Source organism: Betta splendens, chromosome 10 (genome assembly GCF_900634795.4).
Source record: "Betta splendens chromosome 10, fBetSpl5.4, whole genome shotgun sequence".
Lineage (NCBI taxonomy): Eukaryota > Metazoa > Chordata > Actinopteri > Anabantiformes > Osphronemidae > Betta > Betta splendens.
In genome coordinates, this window is record NC_040890.2 from 1,541,114 (window position 1) to 1,568,101 (window position 26,988).

General features: G+C 41.2%; 1 long non-coding RNA gene across 1 annotated transcript; it reads left to right on the forward strand.

Annotated features, from left to right (window-relative positions):
* Positions 1–15,988: 15,988 nt before the first annotated feature.
* On the forward strand, positions 15,989–16,672 carry LOC129604719 (uncharacterized). The gene is made up of 3 exons (XR_008695870.1): positions 15,989–16,306; positions 16,386–16,491; positions 16,580–16,672. It is a non-coding gene; the product is annotated as an uncharacterized LOC129604719 (long non-coding RNA).
* The last annotated feature ends 10,316 nt before the right edge of the window (positions 16,673–26,988 follow it).

Sequence of the window (26,988 nt, forward strand, 5' to 3'; positions counted from 1 at the left end):
GAACTGGTATATTTAGAAAACCCAGTAGTCCTAGTGTTAAGGTGTGTGAACTGGGGAGGAGACGGCAGCAGCGACTGAAGAGCGACTGAATAGAGTTGATGTCTTCCCCGCTGACAGGCGCATTCATTTGATAATGCACGTACCTTGGCTGACAGTTCAGTCAAAAACCATACTGAATCTTTATTAAACCGTCCCTGAATAACAAATATGAACTGCAGTTTCTTCCTTGATTATCCATGATTATTATGAAAGAAGCGCAAATCTTCGCCAGTCCAAATTGTGCAATTAATACTGTGTTTACAATAAAGGTAATAAATAATAATATTAGTATTTTCATTTTAAAAAGCACTGCATATTTTAAACGAATGTCGAAGTGCTACAAATAACTTAGACTACGCTATGATAAATACATACGTTTATTTTTGCAGAGTAAACGTATGTAGAACAAACTACTTGCTGTTTTAATGAGTCTTAGACCTGCAGCTGATCACGCCGCCCGATGCTGCCCTGTCTCCCACGGAGCTTTGTCTGGAGCTGAGGTATTTCTCACCTGCTGATCGAGTAGTAGCAACACATTAGCATGTCTATGCGCCTCTACGGGGAGGGGGAGGGGTGTGTAGATTTCCTTTGCGACTGTGAGCAAACATGAGACAAGCAAAAGCTTGGTCGAACTCAGATCCAAGTCATCTGAGTACGAAACACATCACATTTCATTCGATCTCGTGTTTCATTCGAGCGGCAGTCGGGAGCTCTCTGCTACGACTCATCCACGGATGAGCTTCGATTAAAAATTAAAAGCAGAGGTTTTTTGTTTTTCGTTTTTCTCTAAACGAAAAAAACAGCTTAAAATTCAAGTCCGTGTGTTTTTGTTAAAAAATATTTTTGTTCAGTTTATTGGTTTGTAATGCGGTGCTTTTATTCAGGATAGATAGACGGGTGGGAAATCAAAGTTTTGAAACGTACACGGGCGAATAAGTCACATCAGCCACTCATTCAGTTACAATGACACGCACAGTCAAAACAAATTCTCGCTACATCTCGTGCACCACTGCCCCGTTCCTCTCGTAGCTTGCATTTGCACATCCATACATTTGTGTATTGGTCACTCTCTGTCTGGACACATGACTCCGAAACACGTCACGTGTTTGTGTAAGAGATTGATGTCTCCACCAAATTATATGCAGAGGTAACGAGAGAACGACTTTTTGTTTTCCGTTTGTCTCTAAACAATAAAAACATATTAACTCCAATTCCGTGTCTTTTTGTAAAAAACAAATATTTTTGCCTGTTTTATTGGTTTGTAAGGCGGTGCTTTGATTAAAATCCGTTTGCCGCTCATCGAAAGAGAAACGAAAACGCCGGTGAAAGTGGCTGGATGGACGGATGGGAAATGAAAATGTTGAAATGTACACGGGTCGAATAAGTCTCTCAGCCACTCAGTTACAATGACACGCACAGTCAAAACAAGTCAAACTGCAGTTCTGCAGACACAGAGTAAACGCGTAGGAACAAACATGTTGCTGTAATGCGTCGCTGTAGATCTGCTGATTTCTGGCGTCCTGTCAAAATTACGACCGACAACTGCTGTAAAACAAATTCCTATGATTATTACGGTTATTTACGTAAAATCTACGACTATTGGAAAACATTCATTAACAAGTTGTGGAAGTTTAAAACCTAAATAAGCGGCTGTAGTCGCAGATGGACTGCGCTCTACGTCTTTACTTGCGCATTCAATTATATTAATTAAACCGCGACGCATAATCATGGTATTATGTGAAGCCAATATGTTGTATCAGATGTTAGAGCGGTGGGTGTGTACATATTTTTAAGAGACGCCTTCTATTTAAAGACACGAAAAAGCTGAGGAGAATGAAAACAAGAACGTGTTGCTGCTGTGGCGCTGCCTGTTTTAAACCACACAGAACAATTATAACTTCGCAGTGAACAGAAAACAGCTAAGCCATCAACAAGTTGTTGCCCTTCACACTCCCCATGTTTTAGCACACAACAGATACTAAATAGTAAAATAGGTCTGGTGTAATATATGTGTGTTACAGGTAGAAATGAACAGTCGGACCTCAGTTACGCTGTAGTGCTTTGGAGGCTTCTAATCAACGCTGCGCCACCTGGTGGTTAAAACGAGACTAGCGTCCTGATTTTTTCCAGCCGGCTGCAGGATTAAAAATCTTTAGTCAGCGACGCACTCGCTGCACCGTGGCGACGCGGCGGTACTGCAGTAAAAACCCTAGTCACTTTGAACCGCTGCCACTGTAAGCTTGGGTGTTTAACTGATCAGTAGCTGTCAAAGCCTATAGTAATGTAACCAGTCAGTATTGTTGCTGTTGCGGCTGCTGTGCCCCCACACCTACACCAATACACCACGCTCACACACATATTAAGAAATGTATTTATATTTTTCTTTCCAGACGATATCGACTCAAATCAAGCAGTCTTCTTGTTAATTTGTCTAGAAGATAAAATACAAAACACATCCGTTTTCTTGTTTCGCTTGATATGACAAAACGACTCGTTTCGTCAGCTTTTAAACTGGTGGAAAAATCAAACTGTTAAAATGTACATGGACCCTGCCTTTAATAATAATAAAGCTTTAATAAAAAATTAAAAGCGGTAACGAAAGAACGACTTGTTTTCTTTTTGTTTTCCATTTTTCTCTAAACGAAGAAACAGCTTTAAATCCAATTCTGTGTCTTGTGAAAAAAAACTATTTTTGCCTGGTTTATTAGTTTGTAAGGCGGTTCTTTAATTAAAATCCGTTTGTCGCTCATATCAAGAGAAACAGTGAAAGTGTATGGATGGGAAATCAAACTGTGGAAACATACACGGGCCAATTAGGTGATCTCATTCCACTCATTCAGTTACAATGACACGCACAGTCAAAACAAATTCTCACTACATCTAGTGCGCCACCTGCTTTTTTTTCTCGTTGCGTGCATTTGCTCATGTATACATTTCTGTGTATTGGTCAAGCTCTGTCTGGACACAAGTTACATGGATACAAGTTAGCAGTGGTAGTCTGCCAGACTTGTGTGAAATACCATAGGAAGAGCGTTTAAAAAAAGTGAAGTGAAAGGTTTTGGCGTCTCACAGCCTACGTAGGTGCAGCTGATCACGCTGCCCGATCTCCCATGGAGCTTTTTCTTTGTCTCGGAGCTAAAGTATTTTACACCTATTGACCGAGTGGAGACAATATGTTAATGTCTCTGTGCCAATACGGAGTAGGGGGAAGGGATGTGAAGTTTGCTTTAGTGACTAAACAACATAAGACACTGTGTTTACGACACAGAGCGAGTTCCAAATCCACTGTGTTGCCTGTGTAATAAAAGTTAGTTTTTCTGCAGATATTGTGATTAATGTCATTCCGATAAAATGTTGGAGCTTCTGTTTAAAGGACATTGGCTCTATCTTACTGGTTTAACTGTTCTCACACACACCTTAAAAGTGGTCCAAGTGGTTTATGCTGCAGAGCAGAAGGAGTTATTTTCGTTTTCATCCAAAACTACTTGTTTTCTCGTTTTCTGTTTTTTTCCTCAAAACAAGAAAACAAGTCATTTTCTCGTTTTCCCAGCTTTTACTCTGGTGGGGAAATCAAGCTGTTAGAACTTACAGGGACAGTGTCGCCCCGCTGCCCAGTCTTTGTTGATAGCACTCATTAAGACAAGAGACACACAGTGTGTTTCCAAATGTTGACAAATATACTGGATGAAAACGAAAATAACTCCTTCTGCTCTGCAGCATAAACCACTTTGACCACTTTTTGTCACAGTCTTGGTCTAGGCTTCTGGTCATGTTCTGGTTTTTATTTTGAAGCATGTCCTGTCTGTCTCGTCTTGATTCTAGTCCCTGGTTTTATTTTGAAGTTCTTCCTGTCTGTCATGTTTTGGTTCTGATCTCCGCCATTGTTTTGAAAGGACTTCCTGTTCATGTCATGTCACAGCTGTTCCCTGTTTCTACTGGTCATTAGCCACACCTGCATGTCATCATTAATCAGTTCAGTGTATTTAAGCACCACCTCTCACCCTAGCACTTCGCCAGATTGTTAGTTCGTGTTCGCGTGCATTCACCGTCATCCTGCGTTTTTGTTCTTGTCCCGACTCGTGTTCCGATCTTGTTTTGTCTACCGTTACCAAGCCTTGCCTGATCCCTGCCTGCATCGTTTGCTGAACCAGTCTGGTAATTACCCTGCCTGTTTTATGACTACGATTCTGCCTCGTCCTGAACGGTACTTCTATCTCTGCCTACACGGTTAACAAACACTGTCCATGGAACTGAGCCTGCCTGAACCCTTGCTTTGATCCTGTCTGCTTACCTGTGTATGACCCTGCTTGATCCTGACTCTGAGCTTTGGAATAAATTCCTTTTGTTTTCATACCCCAGTCTGTCTGTGCCGTGCATGTGCGTCCGCCGCCTTTGACGTTCTGACACTTTTAAGGTGTGTGTGAGAACAGTTAAACCAGTAACATATAGCCAATGTCCTTTAAACGGAAGCTCCAACATTTTACCGGAATGACATTAATCACAGTATCTGCGGAAAAACAAACTTTTATTACACAGGCAACACAGTGGATTTGGAACTCGCTCTGCGTCATAAACACAGCGTCTGATGTTGATTCAATCACTAAAGCAAACTTCACATCCCTTCCCCCTACTTCGTATTGGCACAGAGACAATACCAGACAATACCAATAACACACCAGGAGTGTGTTAACATGAACCAGGGTGTCATAAATGTACTAGAACACCAAAAAAGTGGATTTTGCATGTGCAGGTCCATGCACACAATTTTTTTCACAAAATAATGCTAAAGAGTTGGACCTTGATGTCTCAATAAGGTGCCTGCAACGTTTAATGCCAAAAAGTTCTTTAGATCGCCCACACCGTCGGCCGTCTGAAAACCTATGTTTTAAGCTCTTGTCCTTGTAGTGGAGTTCAACCATATGTTTGATCCAAAATCTGACTCTGAAGTCGAATGGGAGGCTGTTGAAGTCTAACTGGCAATTTCACATTTAATTTAATTTATTGCTTTATATAATATGCAAATTGATAAGCGACTGCCATCGCTAATATAAACGGTTTCCAATATGCAGCCTGAATTATTACAACAGAATATTCCTAACACAACTATAGCTTGTTTAGGAGCATAGCTTGCTAAACTAATATAGACTCATTTTTACACAATTTTTTTCTTGCTGCTGTGTCAAAACAATTTCTCCATAATGCGATCTTCAGCTGCAGTTTATATTTTGCCATATTTGTCTGTAATTAAGTGCCAATGTGGGAACAGTGAATGCCTACAGAGGCATGGTCTGACAGCAACTCTTGCTGTCAAGAAATTGCATGTGTTTAGTACTTTTATTAATGTGACATGGTATTTAAAATTAAAATTTCGATAAATCTTACCTCAAGACGCCTGAGCCAGTTGCCAAACCTACTGTCATGTATGGTTGATGATCCAGGACTGGAGCCAGTATGTTTGAATGTGTATTTATTACAGAACACATTTAATATACAGTATATCAGACAATTACACATGCATGGAATAAATCAGTATCTCAGAAATTCATAAAAAATTCTAGAACATTTTACTATTTACAGATTAATCACTGCATAACCTACCTGGGAACTCTGGTTTAAAAACATAGCTTTGGTTCTAAATACATATTGGCCTAACATATTTTTAATTGCTTTTAATAAGATGTATAATATATCAAGTGATAATATATAACTAATAGAAATGTAGTTATTGTTTTTTTTCTTAAATTTGACAGGAAGTGATATCCGAAAGGTAAGATGGGAATAAAATAAAAAACACAACCAACCTTGAAAACAAGCAATCTTAATCAATCAAATAAAGAACAGTATCAAATCACAATAAACAATAAAAAAACAATAACCAATAATATGAAATATACAAATTAACATAATCGCATTATTCAGCAATCAGCGAGTGACCAATACACAAGCGCCACCTAGTGGAAACGGATAGCAACTCAGACAATACAAATAAACTTTGAGGCAGCAACTACACTCCCACCATCACACTATGTGTGATTCCGAAGAGAAGTTACAAATAAGGAAGCTTCCTCATAAACTTAACATTTTGCAATAATTGTACACGTGAGTCATACACAATTAAATCACTTTCATCAAACTTAACCTTTACTCAGCATCAAGTAATAACACTGTTTTGTGTATGGGTCGTTCTAGGTAAACTAGCTTGCTTGTGCGTGCACCCTTGCTATCTAGTGTTGCATCACTAACAAGAAGTTTAAGTCGCCTGACTCGTCCATCGGTGCCTGAGAAGACTTCTACCACCTTGGCCAGCTTCCACTGATTCCGTGGTGTCAAGTCATTTTGGAGCAGAACAATGTAATTTATCTTACTATTTCTTTTGCTCTTGTTCCCCTTATTTCTCTGCTGCAAATTTTTGCTGCAGATATTCCTGTAGCCACCTAACCCAAAACTCATTTGCAAGAAACTGAACTCTCCTCCATCTCTTCTGAAGATAGAGATCCTCCTGTACAAAGTCTCCCGGGGGGGGTGTGCAATGATAGTTGGCTTCATTGTTAGTATGTGATTCGGCGTCAATGGTTCTGGTCCTACGGGATCATTGATGTGTTCCAAAGACAATGGTCGGCTATTGACATTAGCCATTGCTTCGTACAGGAATGTTCTTAAGGAAGAAGTATCCAGTCTTGCGGCAGACTGATCCAACATCGACATTAGCACACTCCTTACAGTCCGGATCTGTCTTTCCCAGACACCACCCATGTGACTGGAAGCAGGCGGGTTCATGACAAATGTACACCCAAACTCTTTCACTCGTTCTTGATCCATTCCTCTCATCAAGTCCAGGAACACTCTCTTTGCACCAATAAAGTTGGTACCTTGATCGCAATGCAACTGACTTACATTGCCACGTATTGCAATGAAACAACGCAGTGCATTAAGAAAGGCATCAGTACTAAGATCGTCGAGTACCTCCAGATGAACAGCTCGTGAACACATGCAGGTGAACAAGAGTCCAAATTTCTTCAGCTCCTTCCTGCCCTCTGTAACATAGAACGGCCCAAAGCAGACCATGCCACTATAACTAAAAGGAGGGGTAATTTCCATTCTCTCTGGTGGAAGATCAGCCATTCGTTGATCCTGATTGCATTTCCGCAACTTCCTACACTTTACACATTTGTAGATGAGTGATGACACTTCATTACTGCCCCCCAAAATCCAAATGCCATTGGAACGGATTTCATTCAAGGTGATACCTCGACCCTGATGCTGCACCTTCTCATGGAAACGTTTTATGAGTAGGCGTGATACATGATGACCTCTAGGAAGAATTGCTGGATGCTTGACATGAGGGTGAAGCTCAGCTTGTGTCAATCTACCTCCCACACGCAAGATACCATGATTATCAATAAATGGACTTAACTTGTACAACTTATTGGATTGATTTGAATGAAGCTCCTTTCCTCGTTTGAGAGATTTAATTTCAGCACCAAATGCTTCCTCCTGAACTGTACAAATTATGAATTGCTCAGCATCTCCTCTTTCTTCGAGTGTTGTAGCCTCATTAGATCTTTCAACTAAACCCTTTACACTCCTTGCACAACGTTTGAGTCTAGCAATGGCTGTCACTGCCCTCTTCCAATCGGAAAACCTTCCAAGGCGATCAGACAGAGAAACCTCTTCCTGTGCTTTGGTAGCAAGAACCTGCATCCCTTTCAGCTCTGGGTCTCCCTCATTAATCTCGTCCATCTTAACGTCTTCGTTTGGAAGTTCTCTTTCCCAGAGGAATTTTGGACCAGTAAACCCTTTGGATTCTGTGAGTTCCTTCACAGTAAGCCCACGAGAGGCATGATCAGCTGGGTTTTAATCTGATGAAACGTATTTCCACTGATTAGGCTCAGTACTCGTCCTGATCTGCTGAATTCGTTGGCTACATGTACATGGAACCGTCTTGCATCGTTATTTATGTAACCAAGGACGACCTTAGAATCAGTCCAATAGTGTTCAGAGAGATCTTCCAACTCTAGTTCCCTTTTGAGCAAACAACCAGTTCTTGTGGCTACAACTGCAGCTGCAAGTTCCAATCTTGTTGTTACCTTTGTTGGGGCAACTCTTGCTTTACCCATAACGAGGCAGCAGTAGACTTCACCTGATTTGGTCACAGTTCTGAGGTATGAACATACCCCATAACCAGTGGAGCTGGCATCAGCAAAATGGTGCAACTCATATCACTGAACATCCGTAAGTTGCGATGGTACATAACAACGTGGTATCTTTACTGAGGACAAGTTATGGAGGTCTTCGAACCAAGCTTCCCAATGTGGCTTAAGGTCATCAGGAAGTGGTTCGTACCAGCCTATCTTGTCATTACACATCCGTTGTAGGGTCCTCTTCCCAACAAGAATGAAGGGAGCCATGAATCCAAGAGGATCAAAAAGTAAGGCAACTGTAGACAACACACCTCTTCTAGTGAAAGGATTGTCCTTTACTAGCACTCTAAAATGAAACTCATCTGAAGCTACGGACCAATGGACTCCAAGTTCCCTTTCCATTTTAGGTTCTCCTAAGGCTAAGTCAAAGTCAGTTGCACCTTCAGCACATTCCACATCGTGCTGATCACTTTCTTGCTGTTGGCGACAAATTTGTGCAAGCGAAGCTTCCCGGTATTGCAGAGATCCCTAGCCTCCCTCACCAACTGGATAGCCTCTGCTTCTGTGTCCACACTTGCCAAGCCATCATCAACATAAAAATTGCGCCGTATAAACTTCACTGTGGCTTGGTGACACTTGCCTTCACCTTGTGAGGTGAGGTATTTGAGCCCAAAGTTTGCGCAGCCAGGTGAGGAGGCAGCTCCAAACAAGTGGACCTTCATGCGAAAAACTGATGGTATAGCATCCATGTTTCCTTCTTCCCACCACAAGAACCTAAGGTAGTCCCGATCTTTTGGGTCAACAGAAAACTGATGGAACATACGCTCCACATCACACATGATGACCACCTGCCCCTTTCTGAAGCGACACAGCACTCCAACAAGGGTATTTGTGAGATCGGGCCCAGACAGTAGGTGCTCGTTGAGAGACGTGTTCTGAAATTTTGCAGAACAATCGAAGACAATGCGAATCTTGCCTGGCTTCTGTGGGTTGTAAACCCCATGGTGAGACATATACCATGCTGGCTGATTACTTAACTCCATCTCTGGAACCCGTTCCGCATCTCCTCTTGCTATTACGTCCTTCATAAAAGACTGATAGTCCTTAAAGTATTGTTCATCCCTTTTCAATCGCTTCTCCAAGGATTTGAGTCGATGCTCTGCACATGCTTTATTATTTGGCAGGTTTGGTCTCTCACCTTTAAAGGGCAATGGCATCTCATAGTGACCATCCGGCACCTGCCTAATGCCTTCATTTAGCTTTGCCAAAAACCGTAGGTCTTCTTGCGATGCAGAAGTTTCTTCAATATTCCTTTCAGCAAAGTCTGACTCCAAGACCTTCAGTATCTCTGCTGGAGCGATCGTCTCTTTAACCTCGTTCTTGCGTACAAAGCAGACTTCAGACTTGAGCTTGTGAGAAGGTTCAGCAGCTGGTAGAACTTGCTTCATAATAATTCTATGACTTACGCCAATGTCATCTTCGTAGACATCATTGCAGTGACTGCATCCAACTATACTCCAACCCAAAACAGATCTCTGTGCAAAGGGTTGATATTCACTACCTCTGAGAACATCTCTAGGTAGTAAGGCTTGTGGGCAATTATACCCAATCAGCAACCCTATTTCGCACTCAAGTCCCGGAGCCATTTCATCTGCAAGATGCTCTAGATGAGGCCAATTTTTTCAGTTTCACAAGTAGGTATATGTGATCTATTTGCTGGTATATAGTCTCTAGTATAGGTAGTTGGGAGTTGAATTCTCACTTCGGAATTAATGCCTCTTATTTGTAATCCATTCAGTCTGTGGCTTGACACAACCTTCGTCTTAGAAGTTATGGTAGAAATCTTGAGTTTGACTACTTCCATCTTAACATCAAGTGTCTCAGCTGTATCCCTTAAGATGAAAGTGGTGTCGCTTTGGGTATCAAGCAAAGCATACACTAGCAACTCCTTTCTCGGTTCCGCTATAGTCGAAACATACACTGGAACGATGGATGAAGTGAAGGTGTCATTCCGTTCTTGAACCACTCTGTTTGAAGTCACAGATGTAGACTCTTGTGTCCGTTGTGATTCAGTAGTTCTGTCTGCAGAGTCTTGATTAGGTCTCGAATGATCTTTACTGAATTTTAATCTTTGACCTGCGCCTTTAATTAACCGGTCCTGATGCAAGCACGTTGGATGAAGCCTTTCGCATTTTTCACACACACTCCTAGAGGTGCACCCCTTAGAACTATGACCAGCTTTAAGACAGCCAAAACACTGTTTCTCCAACTGCACAAAGTTTAATCTTTCTTCAACTGGCCTTTCCATAATCTTTCGGCACTTATGGAGAGTGTGGCCATGTTTCTTACAAAAGACACACATAAAGCTAGTTCTTTCAGTGGAACTAGTAGTGAATGTCTTAGCAATTGAGTTGCGATTCCGTTGAAACCTAGAGTGCTCTTGATCCGGTTGATTGAGTTTCTCTTGCTCTATTGGCTTTATTGCTTGCAGTGAGGTGATAGGATTGCATGCGATTCTAGCTTCCTTGTTGAGAAATTCAACGAAATGTTTGAAATCAGGGAATCTTTTGTATTCATCTTGGAACTTAGTAGCTGCTCTATTCCAACGTGAACTCAACCACTCTGGCTATTTAGTTGATATCCTTTGATTTTCAACACAGTCATTGAGGACTTGCAAACCTTGAACATAAGGCATAGCTGATTCAATGCTGCTCAGGAAATCTACAAATTCACGGAGGTCCTTGCTATCTTTGGTAGCAATCTTGTGCCAGGACTGTATTTTGTCGCGGTATGACTTGCCACTACAAATGGATTGCCAAACCTGTCCTCTAGTATGTTCCAGGCAGCCACGTAAGCCGCTTCTGTTCCAACCAGAAAGTGATCTTTGATAGATTTCTTGGCTGGACCACTTACATACTTGCATAGAAAGAAGAGCTTTTCATTTGCTGGCAAGTTCTTGCGATCAATTAAGGTCTGAAAGGACAGTTTCCAATCGTTGTACTTCAGGGGATCTCCCAAGAAAACAGCAGGTTCTGGAATTGAAATTCTATTAGCTGCAATAGTTTCAGCAAGCGCTTTAACTAAGTCACTAGATGCTTCGTTGGAAGCAGCTAATGCATCTGTCTGAGACATATAAGCTTGAGTGCCTGGAAACCCTTTAGGAGAATAAGAGGGTTGATTTGGGTTAGAGAAATCTGGTTGAGACAGAGAGAAAGGAATGTTGGATTGAAATAGAGAGTCCTCTAATTTAGGTTGAGGAGGAGGAGGACACATTTTTACATCATCTTCAATGCTTTCGGCATAAACCTTTAGCCTTGTGCCCTTTTAATTCTTCCAATCGCTCTACTTCCCTTTTCTTCTCTTCCAATTTGATTTTCCTTACATTACTTTCAGAGATGAACTGAGCCCTTTTCCTTGCATTCTCTGCTTCTATTTCCCTATCTTGACCTTCTCTCTCAGCCATTAACCTTCTGTCCTCTGCCTCAAGTTTCATGATTTCCTCTTCGTATCGATGCTGTGTCTTCATTATTTTAATCACCTCTTGTGTAGCTGCTACTTCAGCCGCTGCTCCTTGTCTTTTCTGTGAAGAAACTAGAGAAGACTGACTGGACTTCTTAGAGACAGATCCTGACTGACTGGAGGTTGCTGAGATGATGCTGGACATGGTAGATTCAAACACTGAATCAGAATCTGGCCAGGGTATATTCTCAGAATCTCCTTTAAGTAAGTGTTGAGCCTTTTTATTTGCAGTACTGGTAATGGCAATACAGGTGTCATTTTTCCTTCTAATTTCTGGCTCAGGGCTTGTGAGCCTTCTTATGTCATCATAAATGAGGTCCAACTCAGACTGAATGGTATTAATGGTGCTCACAACCTCAGAAATCAAATCTGTATCATCCTTGTTCCTCTTTTTAAACCCTTGATGTGATACTTCCATCTTCTATACTTCTGCTCGAAACTTCGTTGCAGATTGTTCAGTTTAGCGTTTTGCAATGCTTTACCCTTTTCGGTGAGCTTGCGTACACGCTGGCCTTTTCTGCCATCTAGAGACTGTGCCTTATCTGCGCCCACCTGAGGTTGTTGTACTTGGGTAGCCAATTCTACGTGCTCAGATATGTCATCCTCTTGTGGTGGGGGAGCCTGTTGTTCTTTGTCAACTTCTTGTGCTGTGGGACCTACTTCTTCAGTGGACAACAATGTATTTTGACTTTTATCTGACATGTTAGCTCTGTATTATGCTATTACATATTATTCTGTATTGTCTCTATTGGACTGTGGTGTGACATTAATGCAAAGGACTATCTCAAGTTTTAGTGTAAGAGGCTACCTCAGATATACTTGATTCAGTACCAGTAATAAACTATAAACTGAGAAATAACATAAATACACTTGTGAGATGTATAAGTGCTCTTAAAATGAACACAGAAATGTAAACTTCAGTCTTTCTCAAAGATATGCAAATACGTTGGCTGGTTGATCCTCATCTTCTTCATTAAGACAAGAAATCAAAAATGATGGAAATACGAGCACAATTGATGCTTTAACAACAGTTTACAAATCCTTGTGCTGCTTCCAAGACACTAACTTAAGTGTTTGCTTCGTTCAGCCTTTACATGCCCACTGCAGCTTCAGTCATACAATAGTGGTCGTTAGAACGTCGTACTTCCCTCGTCCAACGTCCGGTTCCTGTTGCTCGACATCTTCTTTCCTCGCAGCCTTCACAGATACAGTGTAGTGTTCTACTGTGCCTCCCTTAGTCACAACGCGAAGGCTGGAGTTCCTTTTACAGATGTTTAATTGATAAATGCATCTTAACTTTCATCAACGTCACCGTAGAACTAGACAAATGAGACGAATACAACACCGTCAGTCAAACATACAATTACACGTGACACGCGTGTATTAAATAAAAGAACAAAGCTCATTCACGTACCAATTTGCCTGCTTGTAAACTAAGAAAGGGGTATAGACTTCAAATTCCTCGAGTGGACAACCCTATTTACATTAAAAACACTTGAAATCTTTTAGCGACAACTTATCGCTTCTTTCTTTTAGCGTGCCACAAACCAGGAAGTGATATCCGAAAGGTAAGATGGGAATAAAATAAAAAACACAACCAACCTTGAAAACAAGCAATCTTAATCAATGAAATAAAGAACAGTATCAAATCACAATAAACAATAAAAAACAAGAACCAAAAATCTAAAATATACAAATTAACATAATCGCGTTATTCAGCAATCAGCGAGTGACCAATACACAAGCGCCACTTAGTGGAAACGGATAGCAACTCAGGCAATACAAATAAACTTTGAGGCAGCAACTACAGTGTGTATTTCAAGTCGTTGCAGGTATCTAGCCTAGAAAAGTTATATCAGCTGGTACTGGGGACTTCTACGGTGAAGCGTCAAAGATGTCGTGCCATCTTCCCTGGTCTTGTGAATCATGGCAGTGTTTCCTGAGGGACAAGGCACCTATGTTGGACTCAGACCACCTGTGAAATAACTAAATTACTGTTTTCGTTGGAATACCTGAATAAAAGCTGAAATATTGTAAAATATTTGTCAAATAGTCAAAGCCAACTTTATTATCAACCAATGCACTAGCACTATAATGCTGGATAAGTTACCTTTACAGTTCAATGTGCAGACCACAGAATGAATAGGTTGAATAAATTGGCTGGGGACATATGAGGATCTTTGTTGTGCTCATCACGTTTTTGAAAGACATTGATGGAGGATGTGGCTGTTTTCTTCTTCTTCGTCTGTGAAATCCAAAATCTCAAATCCAAAGTCGAATAAAACTGCCTATTGGCCAACAAATGATCATACTTCTGTTAAATGTACATACCTTCGCTACTGAGGAGAGCAACAACTCTTCTACAAGGTAGCCGTGTGTGCACAGCCTGCAGTGGAGTCAGTTTGAGAAGCAACCTCCTAGCGTTTCTGTAGCTGGAATGCGTCAACTTGTATAAAAAAAACAATGTCATATTTACAGTTAGTTGACTAGATAAGCAACACATACGAGAAGACAGCAACAACATACATGTTAGACTTTGATAGAAGTTGCCATAACCCAAATTCACAGTTTGACTTGGGTTACGATATACACACACACGACAGGCCCGGTAGTAATTAGAAACACAGCTGACTCTCACAACTTACTATCGCAGCCAAACCCAAGTTGTACTAAACGTCATGTGGACGCTAGCGCTAGACGCTAACGCTAGCCACTAACGCTGAGCTACCATTGCGCTAGCGGCTAACATGATGCTAGCAGACACAATTCGGACCGGACGAATGCTGGAGAGGCTTGGACTCAACCAAACTGCGTGGCAGCACCTTGCAACACTGTCTCTCTCTGTAGCTGTAGCTGTTAGCATCAGCTGTTCTAGCAATTAGCATTCCTTACACAGGAGGGAATCTAGATTATAAACAAAGAAACTTCTGGAGTACATACATCAAATAAGTATCAAGCATGTACTCACGTTTGGGGAAGCAGCAAGTGGATCACGTCATCTTCAACCTCATACCCAGTAATAAATTTACCCTCGTTTTCAAAGCAGACGGAGGGGAAATAGTGTCCACACACAAAGAAGCATTTAGGCAGCAGTGCTGGCAACGGTCCATTAACAAGTAAATTAATACATAATGTTCTTCTTTCTTGCTCCGCTGGTAAAATGAAAAGGCTGTGATGCTGGTTGGAACAACCAACAACGGAGCACTTTCTGATCCCTTATGGCCCCGTGTCAATTCGTGTCACAGTGAGTGACTTCTTTTTCTTTTGTTATTTAAATGGCAGGTGGCAAACAACTGAAAGGTGCATTACTGCCACCTACTATGGTAGACTGCACAGTGAGTGACTGAAACACAATGTTGCAGGTACATTTGGGGGTCCAGGTTTGTCTGGGCAGGGCGAAGGCTGGTTCTGTGAGTGGTTAATAGAATGCAGACATACATAGTCCGCCAAATTTGAAACCAATGGTTCTTGAACCGGATTGGACAAACTCGCAAAATGTGAAATAAGTAGAGAGTGTACTTCTAAGACACCAGGAGTGTCTTAACATGAACCAGGGAGTCAAATAAACGTACCAGAATTTCCACAAAGTGAATTTTGCATGTGCAGGGACCTTTTTAAATAAATTAAAAAAAAAAACAAATTTTATTTTTCAATAAAGAAGGGTTCTGTGAATGCGTATATGAAACTGGTGGAGTTTAGTCACTCCAACAAGGTTAAATGAAAACTTGACCCAAAGGATGGCAGGTAATATTTAAGAATGAGGTGACAGTCAGTGTCCTGCATATTTTCTATGCAGAGAAATTATCCTCTGCAAAAGTCCTCTGAAACATCTCTGAGGACTTTTTGTCATGCGCTCACAGACTAAAACTAGTGCTTTCTGGGGTTTTTTCTGAACCTGCGACCGGTTGCTCTAATGTGTTGAACGTTTTCCTTAACTTTCCCTTTTACTGCTGACATGAGCCTAGAATTAGATGCAAACTCCAGCCTCATGTCATGTACTGCAGGCACAAGTTCTTTTTACCGTCCACTCTGTTGCATGCTTGGATATTATTAGGTGGAGTCCCTTCAAAATCTATAATAACTGAGACTCATCCAACAGCAGATTTGTTTCTGTCACCATGATGCTGCTGCCTAGAGCCAGGGAGCCCTCGTTTTTCCTCCTGCTACTTTGCTGTTACTGCATTGCCTGTGGTTTTAGCCACAAGGTGAGTGACACTGTACATAGACATGTGGGTTTCCTAGTAAACTCTGACAAGTGCTAGAATACTTTTTTGTTTTTTGTGTGGTGTTACAGCAGGGATGGAAAGACAACAAAAACAAAACATTTAAAAAAACAACACATTAGACTTAACTATTTTACAGAACTGACACTGCTCCTTTGTGAGGGAGATAATGAGCATGAACAAACAGCAAAGGAGTTGGTAGTTAAGAAATGGAAAGTTGCACAGTCTCAACTCAACTCTGAATTTCTGAACAGACAAGCTCTGCTCTCACTGTGGTTGACAACATAGAAGGATCAATTAACTATGAAGAAGATGACTGAGCAGTAGATGAAGATGATGTTGAGGTGATCCAACCCACTCAGCAGTGGCAAACACTCAAACCAGGTAATGTTTGTTTACAAGTGTTATCCTGTGTGGACAATTCTATTATCATACCATCATGTCTATGTATTTCTGTGTGAAGGCCAGGCAGCGCCAACAGGTTCCCATGTGAGACTGAATCTGCAGACAGGTCAGAGGGAGGTCCAACTTGGAGAAGAGCAGCTCAAATACTGGACCCAGAAACACAAGTGTGCAACCTGCTGAACCAGAAAACATGTGTAACACAGTGCAAGACTGACACAGTGTAATTATTTTTTAAAACTTTGACCTTTCCAGAAAGAGTGAAGGAATCCAGTCCATCAGTCCTGATGAAATGAAACATGCTATGAAGAAGATATAGGAGAACTTTAAATCGGCAGACAAAAACACAGAGGCCCAGGTATATCATCCAAATAATCAACATTGTTTGTGCTTTGTGATATTGCTCTCTTTATATAAATGTTTACAAAATAAACGATTGTAAATGTAAAGTCATATTATTTATAGAGCAGTCTTGTACAACATATTGTCTTGCTGTGAACTCTAAGTATCGCCCCATAGACGAATTAAAGAGGGACATGGCTCAGTTGGACCTGCTGGTGGAGACGGATGTTCAGGTACATCAGTGTTTAGTTCAAAGCTCCTGATTTATGATTTTTAAGGAGGTGTGTATGACGTATGGAAGGTCAGGTCACAGCTTCCTTCTTGTCCTCGAAACCTCAACGCAATTCAGTTTCCCACCATGTGACTTCTAATGCAGTTAGGTGATAGAATGGTCTGTGCTCAGAAAGGATCCGACAAAATATGAAAGTATCCATTCACCACTATTAACAGATACATACTGTGGTACACACAGACCAGTGGTTTGGTATGACGTAGTGAGGGCCTGCTATAGTGCATATAGTCATGGCTTTTGCTGAGTGAAGCGGTTTGTCCTTTGCTGCAGATAAAGAAACGACTGCTGGAGCAGTTCAACAGCAGCTTGACCACAGAGGAGAGACTCAGTATCCTTTTGGAGCTTGAGTATTTGGTGCACCAGGTCCCACGTCCATTCACAGTGTACAGTGTAGTACAACAACCTACTGTACATTCCGAGTACATCCACTCGGAACATGTTCCTCTTATTCTTGTTGTTGTTTGCTACGTAGGTGGACAATGCTCAGACAGTGCTCAGTGGGGGGTCTCCAGTTCATTCTAGAAGGTTTAAACAGCACAGACATCAGAATACAGGAAACATCAGCCTTTGTGCTGGGATCTGCCTTGGCTAGGTGGAGCTAGGAGGAGCTACTGCCATCGATTCACATGGCTGCATTACACGTCCTAATGGCAATGGTAAAAATCCTGTTTATTTTAATAGGAAGAGGAAAAAGCTTCACATTTCCAAAAGTGAGAAAGATATGAATAAGAAAACTAATAGCACACTTCTCCTCAAAAAGCTGAACATTTTGATATGTGAACAGTGTCTGTAGCTCAAAGCGTGTAGGAGGAGTTAGGTCCAGACGATTGTAGAAAGGACCTAAAAAGGAAATATCAATGCTAGACACTAGAAAAAGCATTTCCATAGGAAAATGCACAGTAAATGCTTTTTTAATAAGGATTTTGAGGAGGTGTGTGTATGCTTAAGACCTAAACTTTAAAATAGTCCTATGAACTAAAAACAATTACCTATTAAACAGCAAATTAGTGCTATTAAGGCTAAATATATAGATTGGTGCATTTATTATGACTGGGACGACGTGTATATGCTTAACAAACAAAAAGCTGAAGGTTTCAATAGTTTAAAAGTAGTGCTTTTATTTAGAAAGGATGTGCAGGAAGTGTGTGTGCCTAATTAATAAAATATAACATGTATCATGAAGTAGTCATAACAAACCAGTTGAAAGTATAACTTGCTATATTATATCTATTTAACTATTTGTAATTAATCAGTTGAAACATTACTGAAACGAGCTGTATGTATAGCTGTTGTATAGCCGATTTGATCTGCAAAACAAAAGGTGCAAGCCAAGGACTGAAGCCATTGAACCACAGGATATACTGCTGAATATATACACTGCTGAAAGGGGGCGGGGCCATCCACGTCCCAGAGCAGGGACACTGGGGGAAGGGGAAACGCGCATCACCATGCAGGACAAAGATCTGCGTTTCTTTGCCTGTTGAGCCTCGGCTGCATTGGGTTGTTAGTCTCCCTTTCACCTGTACCATATGAAATGTGTTCCTGCAGAGTTGACCAGCCGCTTTCAGAGTCAGAATTTTTTTATTCCCCAGGTTTGAACAGAGCAAACATTATTTTTATTTACAAAAAAATAAAAACGATTTGCCCGCTTTGATGTAGACAAAACTCTTCAAAGCGTTTTACTTTAAATTCTGTTTATTTCGTTATTCCCACTTTCATATCTGATAAATAAAAGTGGGCGGGGCCATCCACGTCCCGTCACAAAGGTAAGCGATGACTGTGGGGGCTGGGGATGGGCACATCTACATACAGGACATAGACCTGTGTTCCTCTGCCTGCTACAGCCAAGTGGTCATAATTAACCAGTCAGATTCAAAAATCTTGCCATTTAAGGTAATAAATTACACTGCTTTTATTTTGAAAGGATTTAAAAGTCATGTGTGAGTGATTACTAAACTATAAAATAGTCATAGTCAATAGTCAAATAGTCAGATAAATAGTCATCGAAAGCAAAAATAACCCTAAAAAAGCAAAAGGTTTAGATTAAGCCCTTTCAGAATAAAAGCACCATAATAAGAATAAGAATTAAAAAAAACCTAAATAAAAGAAAACCTTTAATAGTCCCGCAGTGGGGAAAATTACCTCTCACAACAGCAGTACAGATTAGCGAGAATACAGGTACAGAACAGTTTGTTTTGGCACAGTACAAAGCAGTACAGTACAGTGTGAGTATGAGGTCATTGCAGGGTTATTGCACAGTAATGGGTATAAGATTTGTGCCGGTAACAATATACATGATTGTTCACAGATTTTCACAAATGTTGTGCAGAGCAGGTTGCTATATAAACCACTGATGCAGTGGGTGAGTGACTGTAGTGGGGCGTGTTCAACAGTTCTGATTGTACAGTCTGACAGCAGCAGGTAGGAAAGATCTACGATATCTCTCCTTCACACAGCGAGCGTGGATCAGTCTGCTACTGAAGCTGCTCTCCAGAGCAGACAGTGAGTCCTCCAGTGGGTGAGAGACCTGGTCCATGATGGATGTCAGTTTAGCCATGACCCTTCTCTCACCCACCTCCTGTACCGTGTTCAGAGTGCAGCCCAGGACAAAGCTGGACCTCTTGATGATCCAGTCTCTTCCTGTCGCTCACTGTGATGCTGCTGCTCCAGCAGACCACACCGTACAGGATGGCTGATGCCACCACAGAGTCATAGAAGGTCTTCAGGAGTGGCCCCCTCACTCCAAAAGACCGCAGTCTCCTCAGCAGGTAGAGTCTGCTCTGACCCTTCCTGTACAGTGCATCCGTGTTATGAGTCCAGTCCATGTTTATTGTTCAGATGCACTCCCAGGTACTTGTAAGAGTCCACTCTCTCAATGTCCCTTCCCTGGATGTGCATCGGTGGTATGACAGCAGGCTGCTGTCTGCAGAAATCCACCACCATCTCCTTCGTTTTCCCTGCAATGATCAGGAGGTGGTTCCGCTGGCACCAGTCCACAAAGTTCTGAGTGAGTCCTCTGTACTCTGCATCGTCATCATCGGTGATCAGTCCGACAATCGCAGAGTCATCAGAGAACTTCTGCAGAACACAGCTGTCCGTGTTGTGCCTGAAGTCTGACGTGTAGAGGGTGAAAAGGAAGGGGGCCAGTACAGTCCCCTGTGGGGCCCCCACACTGCAGGTCAGAGTGTCAGACACACAGTCCCTGGCTCTCACAAACTGAGGCCTGTTTGTGAGATAGTCCATAAACCACTCCGTCAGATGAAGGTCCACACTAGCCTCCTCCAGTTTGTGTTTCAGAAGCATCGGCTGGATGGTGTTGAAGGCACTGGAGAAGTCAAAGAACATGATCCTCACAGTGCTGCCGGGCTTCTCTAGGTGGGAAAGGGCTCGATGTAGGAGGAAGATGACAGCGTCGTCTACTCCTATGCCTTGTCGGTAGGCGAACTGCAGCGGGTCCAGGTAGGTTCCCACCGCAGAGCGGAGGTGACCCAGGACCAGTCTCTCCAGTGTCTTCATCAGGTGTGATGTCAGAGCCACTGGTCTGAAGCTGCTGGGGTCTTTGGCGTGCGGTGTCTTGGGCACTGGTACCACGCAGGAGGTCTTCCAGAGCTGTGGTACCACCCTCAGCTTGAGGCTCAGGTTGAAGACATGCTCCATTACTCCACACAGTTCGCCTGCGCAGGACTTTAGGAGTCTGGAGCTGATGCCGTCTGGTCCAGCTGCTTTCCTGGCCTTGATCTTCCTGAGCTCACTTCTCACCTGGGTGCTGGAGAAGGATAGGGGTTGAGGGAGTGTCTCAGTGTGGTGTGAAGTGAGGGGTTGAGGGAGTGTCTCAGTGTGGTGTGAAGTGAGGGGGTGTTGTTGGGATGAGTCACCAGTCGTCAGGGCTGAGGGTAGAGGGCTTTGTGTAAAGGTGTGAAGGGCTGTGGGGGGGTGGTAATCCAGTGGTATGAGGTGACAAAAGGTTTGGAGGCAGCTGCTGGGAGGTGTGAGTGGGTGCTTGGTCAAAGCTATTAAAGTATGAGTTCAGCTCGTTGACCCAGCTCAGGTCCCCCTCAGCCTATGGGTGTGGAGCTTTGAAGCCTGAGATGGTTTTCAGGCTCCTTCACACCTCACTGACATTGTTCTGCTGCAGCTGCTCCTCCATCTTCCTCCTGTAGCTGGACTTCCCCTCACCGATTTTCCTCCTCAGCTCCTTCTGCACCCTTCTCAGCTCCTCCCTGTCTCCTGATTTAAATGCTCTCTTCTTCTCTTTTAGCAGAGCTTTAATATCAGGGGAAACCCAAGGCTTGCTGTTGGTGTAACACCGAACCCGTCTGGTGGGAACAGTGTTTTCACAGCAGAAGTTTATGTATTCCGTTACACAGTCCATTATTGGGTTAATGTCCTCCCCGTGTAGGTCGCAGAGCTCCGTCCACACAGTGGTGTTAAAACAGTCCCTGAGAGCCTCCTCGCTCTCAGCCGTCCACCTCTTCACTGTGCGGGGCACCACCCCTGAAGGAGGTGCGTGGTTAAAGTCTCCAGAGATCAGGAAGAGGGCCTGTGGGTGCTGTGTTTGCAGCCTGCTGGTGACTGAGAGCAGGGTCTCAGAAGCTGTGTCAGCGTTAGCGGAGGGTGGGACGTACACAGCAATTTTTATAACGTGTGTGAACTCCCGTGGCAGGTAGAATGGCCTCATGCCCACCGCTAACAGCTCAATGTCTTTGTTACACAGCTTCATTTTGACAGTGCAATGTCGTGGCATACACCACCTGATGTTCACAAACACAGCCAGACCCCCTCCCTTCCTCTTACCGCTGTTCTCCGTTCTGTCCGCACGTAGCAGATGAAAATTGTCCAGTGCGACAGTCGAGTCCGGGATGAGTGACGTCAGCCAGGTCTCCGTGAACAGCAGGACGCTGCTCGTTCTGTACTCCGGCTGGTACCGTGTGAGCGCCGCGAGCTCGTCGATCTTGTTGGGGAGAGATCTCATGTTCCCCATGATGACGGAGGGGACAGCGGGCCTGAAGCGTCTCGTTTTCTTCCGTCGTAGTTTTCCGGCGCGGCGCCCACGTCGGGACTTCACCAGCACCTCAGCGGTGATCTCGTGTCTGTCTCTGGGCAGAACCACGGCGCTGCTCCGCGCGACCAGCTGCTCCGCGCGACCAGCTGCTCCGCGCGACCAGCTGCTCCGCGCGACCAGCTGCTCCACGCGACCAGCTGCTCCGCGGTGTAAACAATGCGCGCTCTGACCCCGACGCACATCGTAGCTTTAAAACAGCGTTTGTACTGCGCCAAACTTAGAAAAACTATATAAAAGCTTTGTGTACACATAAGTGTGAGTGGTTATTTACTGAACTGTAAAATAGTCTTATTAACGATCAGTAGTTATTCAGAACCAGAAATATCCCGAAAATCTTGCAATTAAAAGTAATAAATTCTATTGGTGCTTTTATTTTGAAAGGATTTAGAGGAAATGTGTGGGGTGATAGCGTAACTGCCAATTAGTCTTTAAATAATCATATCTAACCATTCAAAGGCAAAAACAGTGTAGTTAAAGCTACTAATTGGCATTGGTGCTTTTATTTCAAAAGGATGTAGAGGATGCATGTGTGGGTAATTAGTGTGAGAGCTGAACAGCTCTCACACTATTGAGATCTTTGCTCTTTATTATTATTAGTGGGAGAGCTGAACAGCTCTCACACTATTGAGATCTTCGCTCTTTATTAGTGGGAGAGCTGAACAGCTCTCACACTATTGAGATCTTCGCTCTTTATTATTAGTGGGAGAGCTGAACAGCTCTCACACTATTGAGATCTTCGCTCTTTATTAGTGGGAGAGCTGAACAGCTCTCACACTATTGAGATCTTCGCTCTTTATTAGTGGGAGAGCTGAACAGCTCTCACACTATTGATATCTTCGCTCTTTATTAGTGGGAGAGCTGAACAGCTCTCACACTATTGATATCTTCACTCTTTATTTTTCTTCTTATTATTTCTTATAAATTTAGTAATTATTTACAAATACTTTCTTCAAATCAAAAAGATAGTCAGCTTATTTATGATTGTCAACAATGCACCTTGGTCAACTTTTTCATCTTTGACATCTTTTAACCTTGGTCAACTTTTGAATCATTGTCATCTCTTTAATACTGTCATAGTATGACCTTGGTCATCTTTTTAATCATCATCTTTTTAATCGCCATCTTTTGTCATTGTTTTAATCTTTGTCAACGTTTTCTCGTGTTGCCATAGTAAACTTTTGGACGTAGTCAACTTTTTTGACGTCAGCAGCTTAATCAGCGTTTGGCATCGTTGCGGCAGCAGATCAGCTCTCCCACGTAATTTCTCGAGAAATTACTTTTTCTAGTCACAGTGAATGCTGCAAAGCATTCACTGTATTGTTTTTCTAAGCTTTATTATCACAGTGAATGCTGCAAAGCATTCACTGTATTGTTTTTCTAAGCTTTATTATTATTTTTCTTCCCCCCGTTTTTCTGCATCTAACTAGTCCCGCATACTTTCAGCTACAGAAACGATTCCAATATCAAAATGTTCAGCTTTTTAAGGAGAAGTGTGCTATTACTTTTCTCATTCATATGTTTCATATTTTTCAAGTTATTAAGCTTTTTTTTAACTTTTTTTTCCCATTGAAATGAATGGGAACAACTTTTCAAATTCTCTTAAGCTTTGTCTACTTTCAGCTTTAACTACTTCCGCATACTTTAAGCTACAGACACCATTTAAACTACAAAATAATCTTCAACTATTCAACTATTAATCTTCCAGAAATCGTTTAAATATCTTTAATAGTTTCTGATTTATAGCAGTTTAAATATTGGGTGGTTTTTGGTCAATTTTCATCTTTTCCATTAGTGTGTATTGCGTTATTTAGAGTGCATGATGTCACAGCCAGAGTGCGAGGGGACGTTTTTTTAAGATAGAACTTCTGTCTTTAACTCGTCACTACGGACACAATTTTCACTCTATCAACGTAATTATTTCAGTAAATCGTAGTCATACTTGTCTTCTTTCTAATGATGTGTCTGGCTTTACTCTCAGACCTATACTTTAGTCGCTATCAACCTCAAAGCGCAGAGAGATCCTGAATTTCTCCCATAGACTCTAATGATAATTTTCGGCAGACGTCTGGGGAAAAAAACAAGAGGAGAAGTATTTTGAAATTGCGACTGCGGCTACAAACATTTGTCCTCAAACATAAAATTCACACCATTTGCTCATTGAAGACTTGGGACTCGTAAAATGAAATAATTTTTGTGATAACTATTATGGTTTAGCTGAAACAAGCCTGTTTATACAGGGTGAAGCTCTGCTTTTACAGAGCAGAGTGAGCCTGATTTTCCCGCCTTTCGTCTCCATGGCGACGGCGCAGCTGCAGATTTCACTGACAGGTCAAACTCCTGATGCTCAGTGTAGACAGCAGTTCCATGCATATTACTGATTACTCCAATACACTATTGGATTGTGTAGTAATTAAGCACACACTTCCTCTTAATCCTTTCAAAATAAAAGCATCAAGCCAAATAATCAGCTTTATAACCAACATTTCTGCTTTTATATGGGTAATTATGACTATTCAAAGATAGATTGACAGTTTAGTAATTACCCACACATGCTACCTCTATGTCCTTTCAAAATAAAAGCACCAATGCAATTTATTAGCTTTAACTGCTCTGATTTTGCCTTTGAATGGTTAATAATGATTATTTAAAGACTAATTGACAGTTATGCTATTACGCCCACACATTTCCTCTAAATCCTTTCAAAATAAAAGCACCAATTACAATTTATTACCTTTAATGGTAGGATTGATTAGAACATTTCTGGTTCTGAATACTTACCAATCGTTAATGAGACACTTTAGAGTTCAGCAAATAACCACTCACACTTATTAGGGTGATTTTATTCTGAAAGGGCTTAACCTAAATTTTTTCCTTTAATAGGGCAATTCTTGCTATTGAATGACATATTATGACTGTCTAATGACTATTTTATAGATTAGTAATTACTCACACACAACCTCTAAATCCTTTCAAAATAAAAGCAGCAATCCAGACTTTTAGCTTTAATCGCACTATTTGTGCTTTTGAATGGGTAATCATGACTGGTTAGTTTGACTGTTTTACAGTTTAGCTATTAAGCACACCCAGCCCCTCTACATCCTTTCAAGATAAAAGCCCAAGTCCTGATTTTTAGCTAAAGATAACAATAGTTCTGCTTTCAACAGGTGTATTATGACTAGTTATTTAGACTAATGTACTGTTTAGCAAATACCTGCCCAGGCTTTTTCCATATTCTTTCAAAATAAAAGCACCAATCCTATTTATTTAGACTAAAATACTGCACACACAGTTTCTCCAAATACTTTTAAAATAAAAGCCCCATTCCAGATCTTTAGCTAAAAAGGGCAATATTTCTGCGTTCAGCTGGTGTATTGTTACTAGATGATAAGACAATCTTAATGTTTAGTAATTGCCTGTTCAGGTGTCCTCAATATCCTTTCAAAATAAAAGTACCAATCCAAATTTTTAGCTTTAATAGCATAAACTCTGTTTTTGAATGGTTAATTGTGACAAGTAATGAGACTATTTTAAAGTTTAGCTATAAACACACACATCTCTAAATCGTTTTAAAATAAAAGCATTAAACCAATTTTTTTTTTGCTTTAATAGAATAAATTCTGTTTTTGAATGGTCAATTCAAATTCAGCAATAAGTCTATACCAGTAATTACTGGTTTATTATTACTAGTTAATGAAACAATTTAACAATTACTCACACAAGCTTCCTGTAAGTCATTTCAAAATAAGAATACTAAACTTTTAGTGCAACTAACTAAGCTCTAAACCTTTTTAATTTCTGCTTTTGACTGCTTTTTTGTTATTTAGGACAACTTAATGAGCGCTTTTTCCAGTTAACCAAGTTAGGACACACACTTCCTCAAATTACTTTCAAAATAAAAGCACCAATCTAATTATTTAGCCTAAATATCGCTTTTGTGAGTTTGACTAGTTAATTATAACCAGTTAATGAAACTATTTTACTGTTCAGCAATTATCTGCACACACTTCCTTCAAAGCTTCAACTTTTATCAATTCAAATCCAAATACTTGTTCTGAAGCAAATTTAAGCTGTATTAAATATTTTCAAAACGTTTAGCTATATTTCAACAAATTAATTAATTGATTTTCAGCAGTTTGTTAATTTCAGCAAATTATTTTCGTGTTTCCTCCATATGAAATTGAACTACTTCAGCTTCTTCTGCAAATATTCAGCACTGTTTAATCAATTCCTATTTCTCCTTAGATACATTCAACTATGATTTACATGATTGAGCTATTTCATCTGTTTTAAATGTTTCAGTTACTTTCAGCAACTCTTCAGGAATATTTTCAGCTTGGAAGCATTCACTGTGCATTTTCTTATGGAAATGCTTTTTCTAGTTATTATTATTTTTCTTCCCCCCGTTTTTCTGCATCTAACTAGTCCCGCATACTTTCAGCTACAGAAACGATTCCAATATCAAAATGTTCAGCTTTTTAAGGAGAAGTGTGCTATTACTTTTCTCATTCATATGTTTCATATTTTTCAAGTTATTAAGCTTTTTTTAACTTTTTTTTCCCATTGAAATGAATGGGAACAACTTTTCAAATTCTCTTCAGCTTTGTCTACTTTCAGCTTTAACTACTTCCGCATACTTTAAGCTACAGACACCATTTAAACTACAAAATAATCTTCAACTATTCAACTATTAATCTTCCAGAAATCGTTTAAATATCTTTAATAGTTTCTGATTTATAGCAGTTTAAATATTGGGTGGTTTTTGGTCAATTTTCATCTTTTCCATTAGTGTGTATTGCGTTATTTAGAGTGCGTGATGTCACAGCCAGAGTGCGAGGGGACGTTTTTTTAAGATAGAACTTCTGTCTTTAACTCGTCACTACGGACACAATTTTCAATCGTTAATGAGACACTTTAGAGTTCAGCAAATAACCACTCACACTTATTAGGGTGATTTTATTCTGAAAGGGC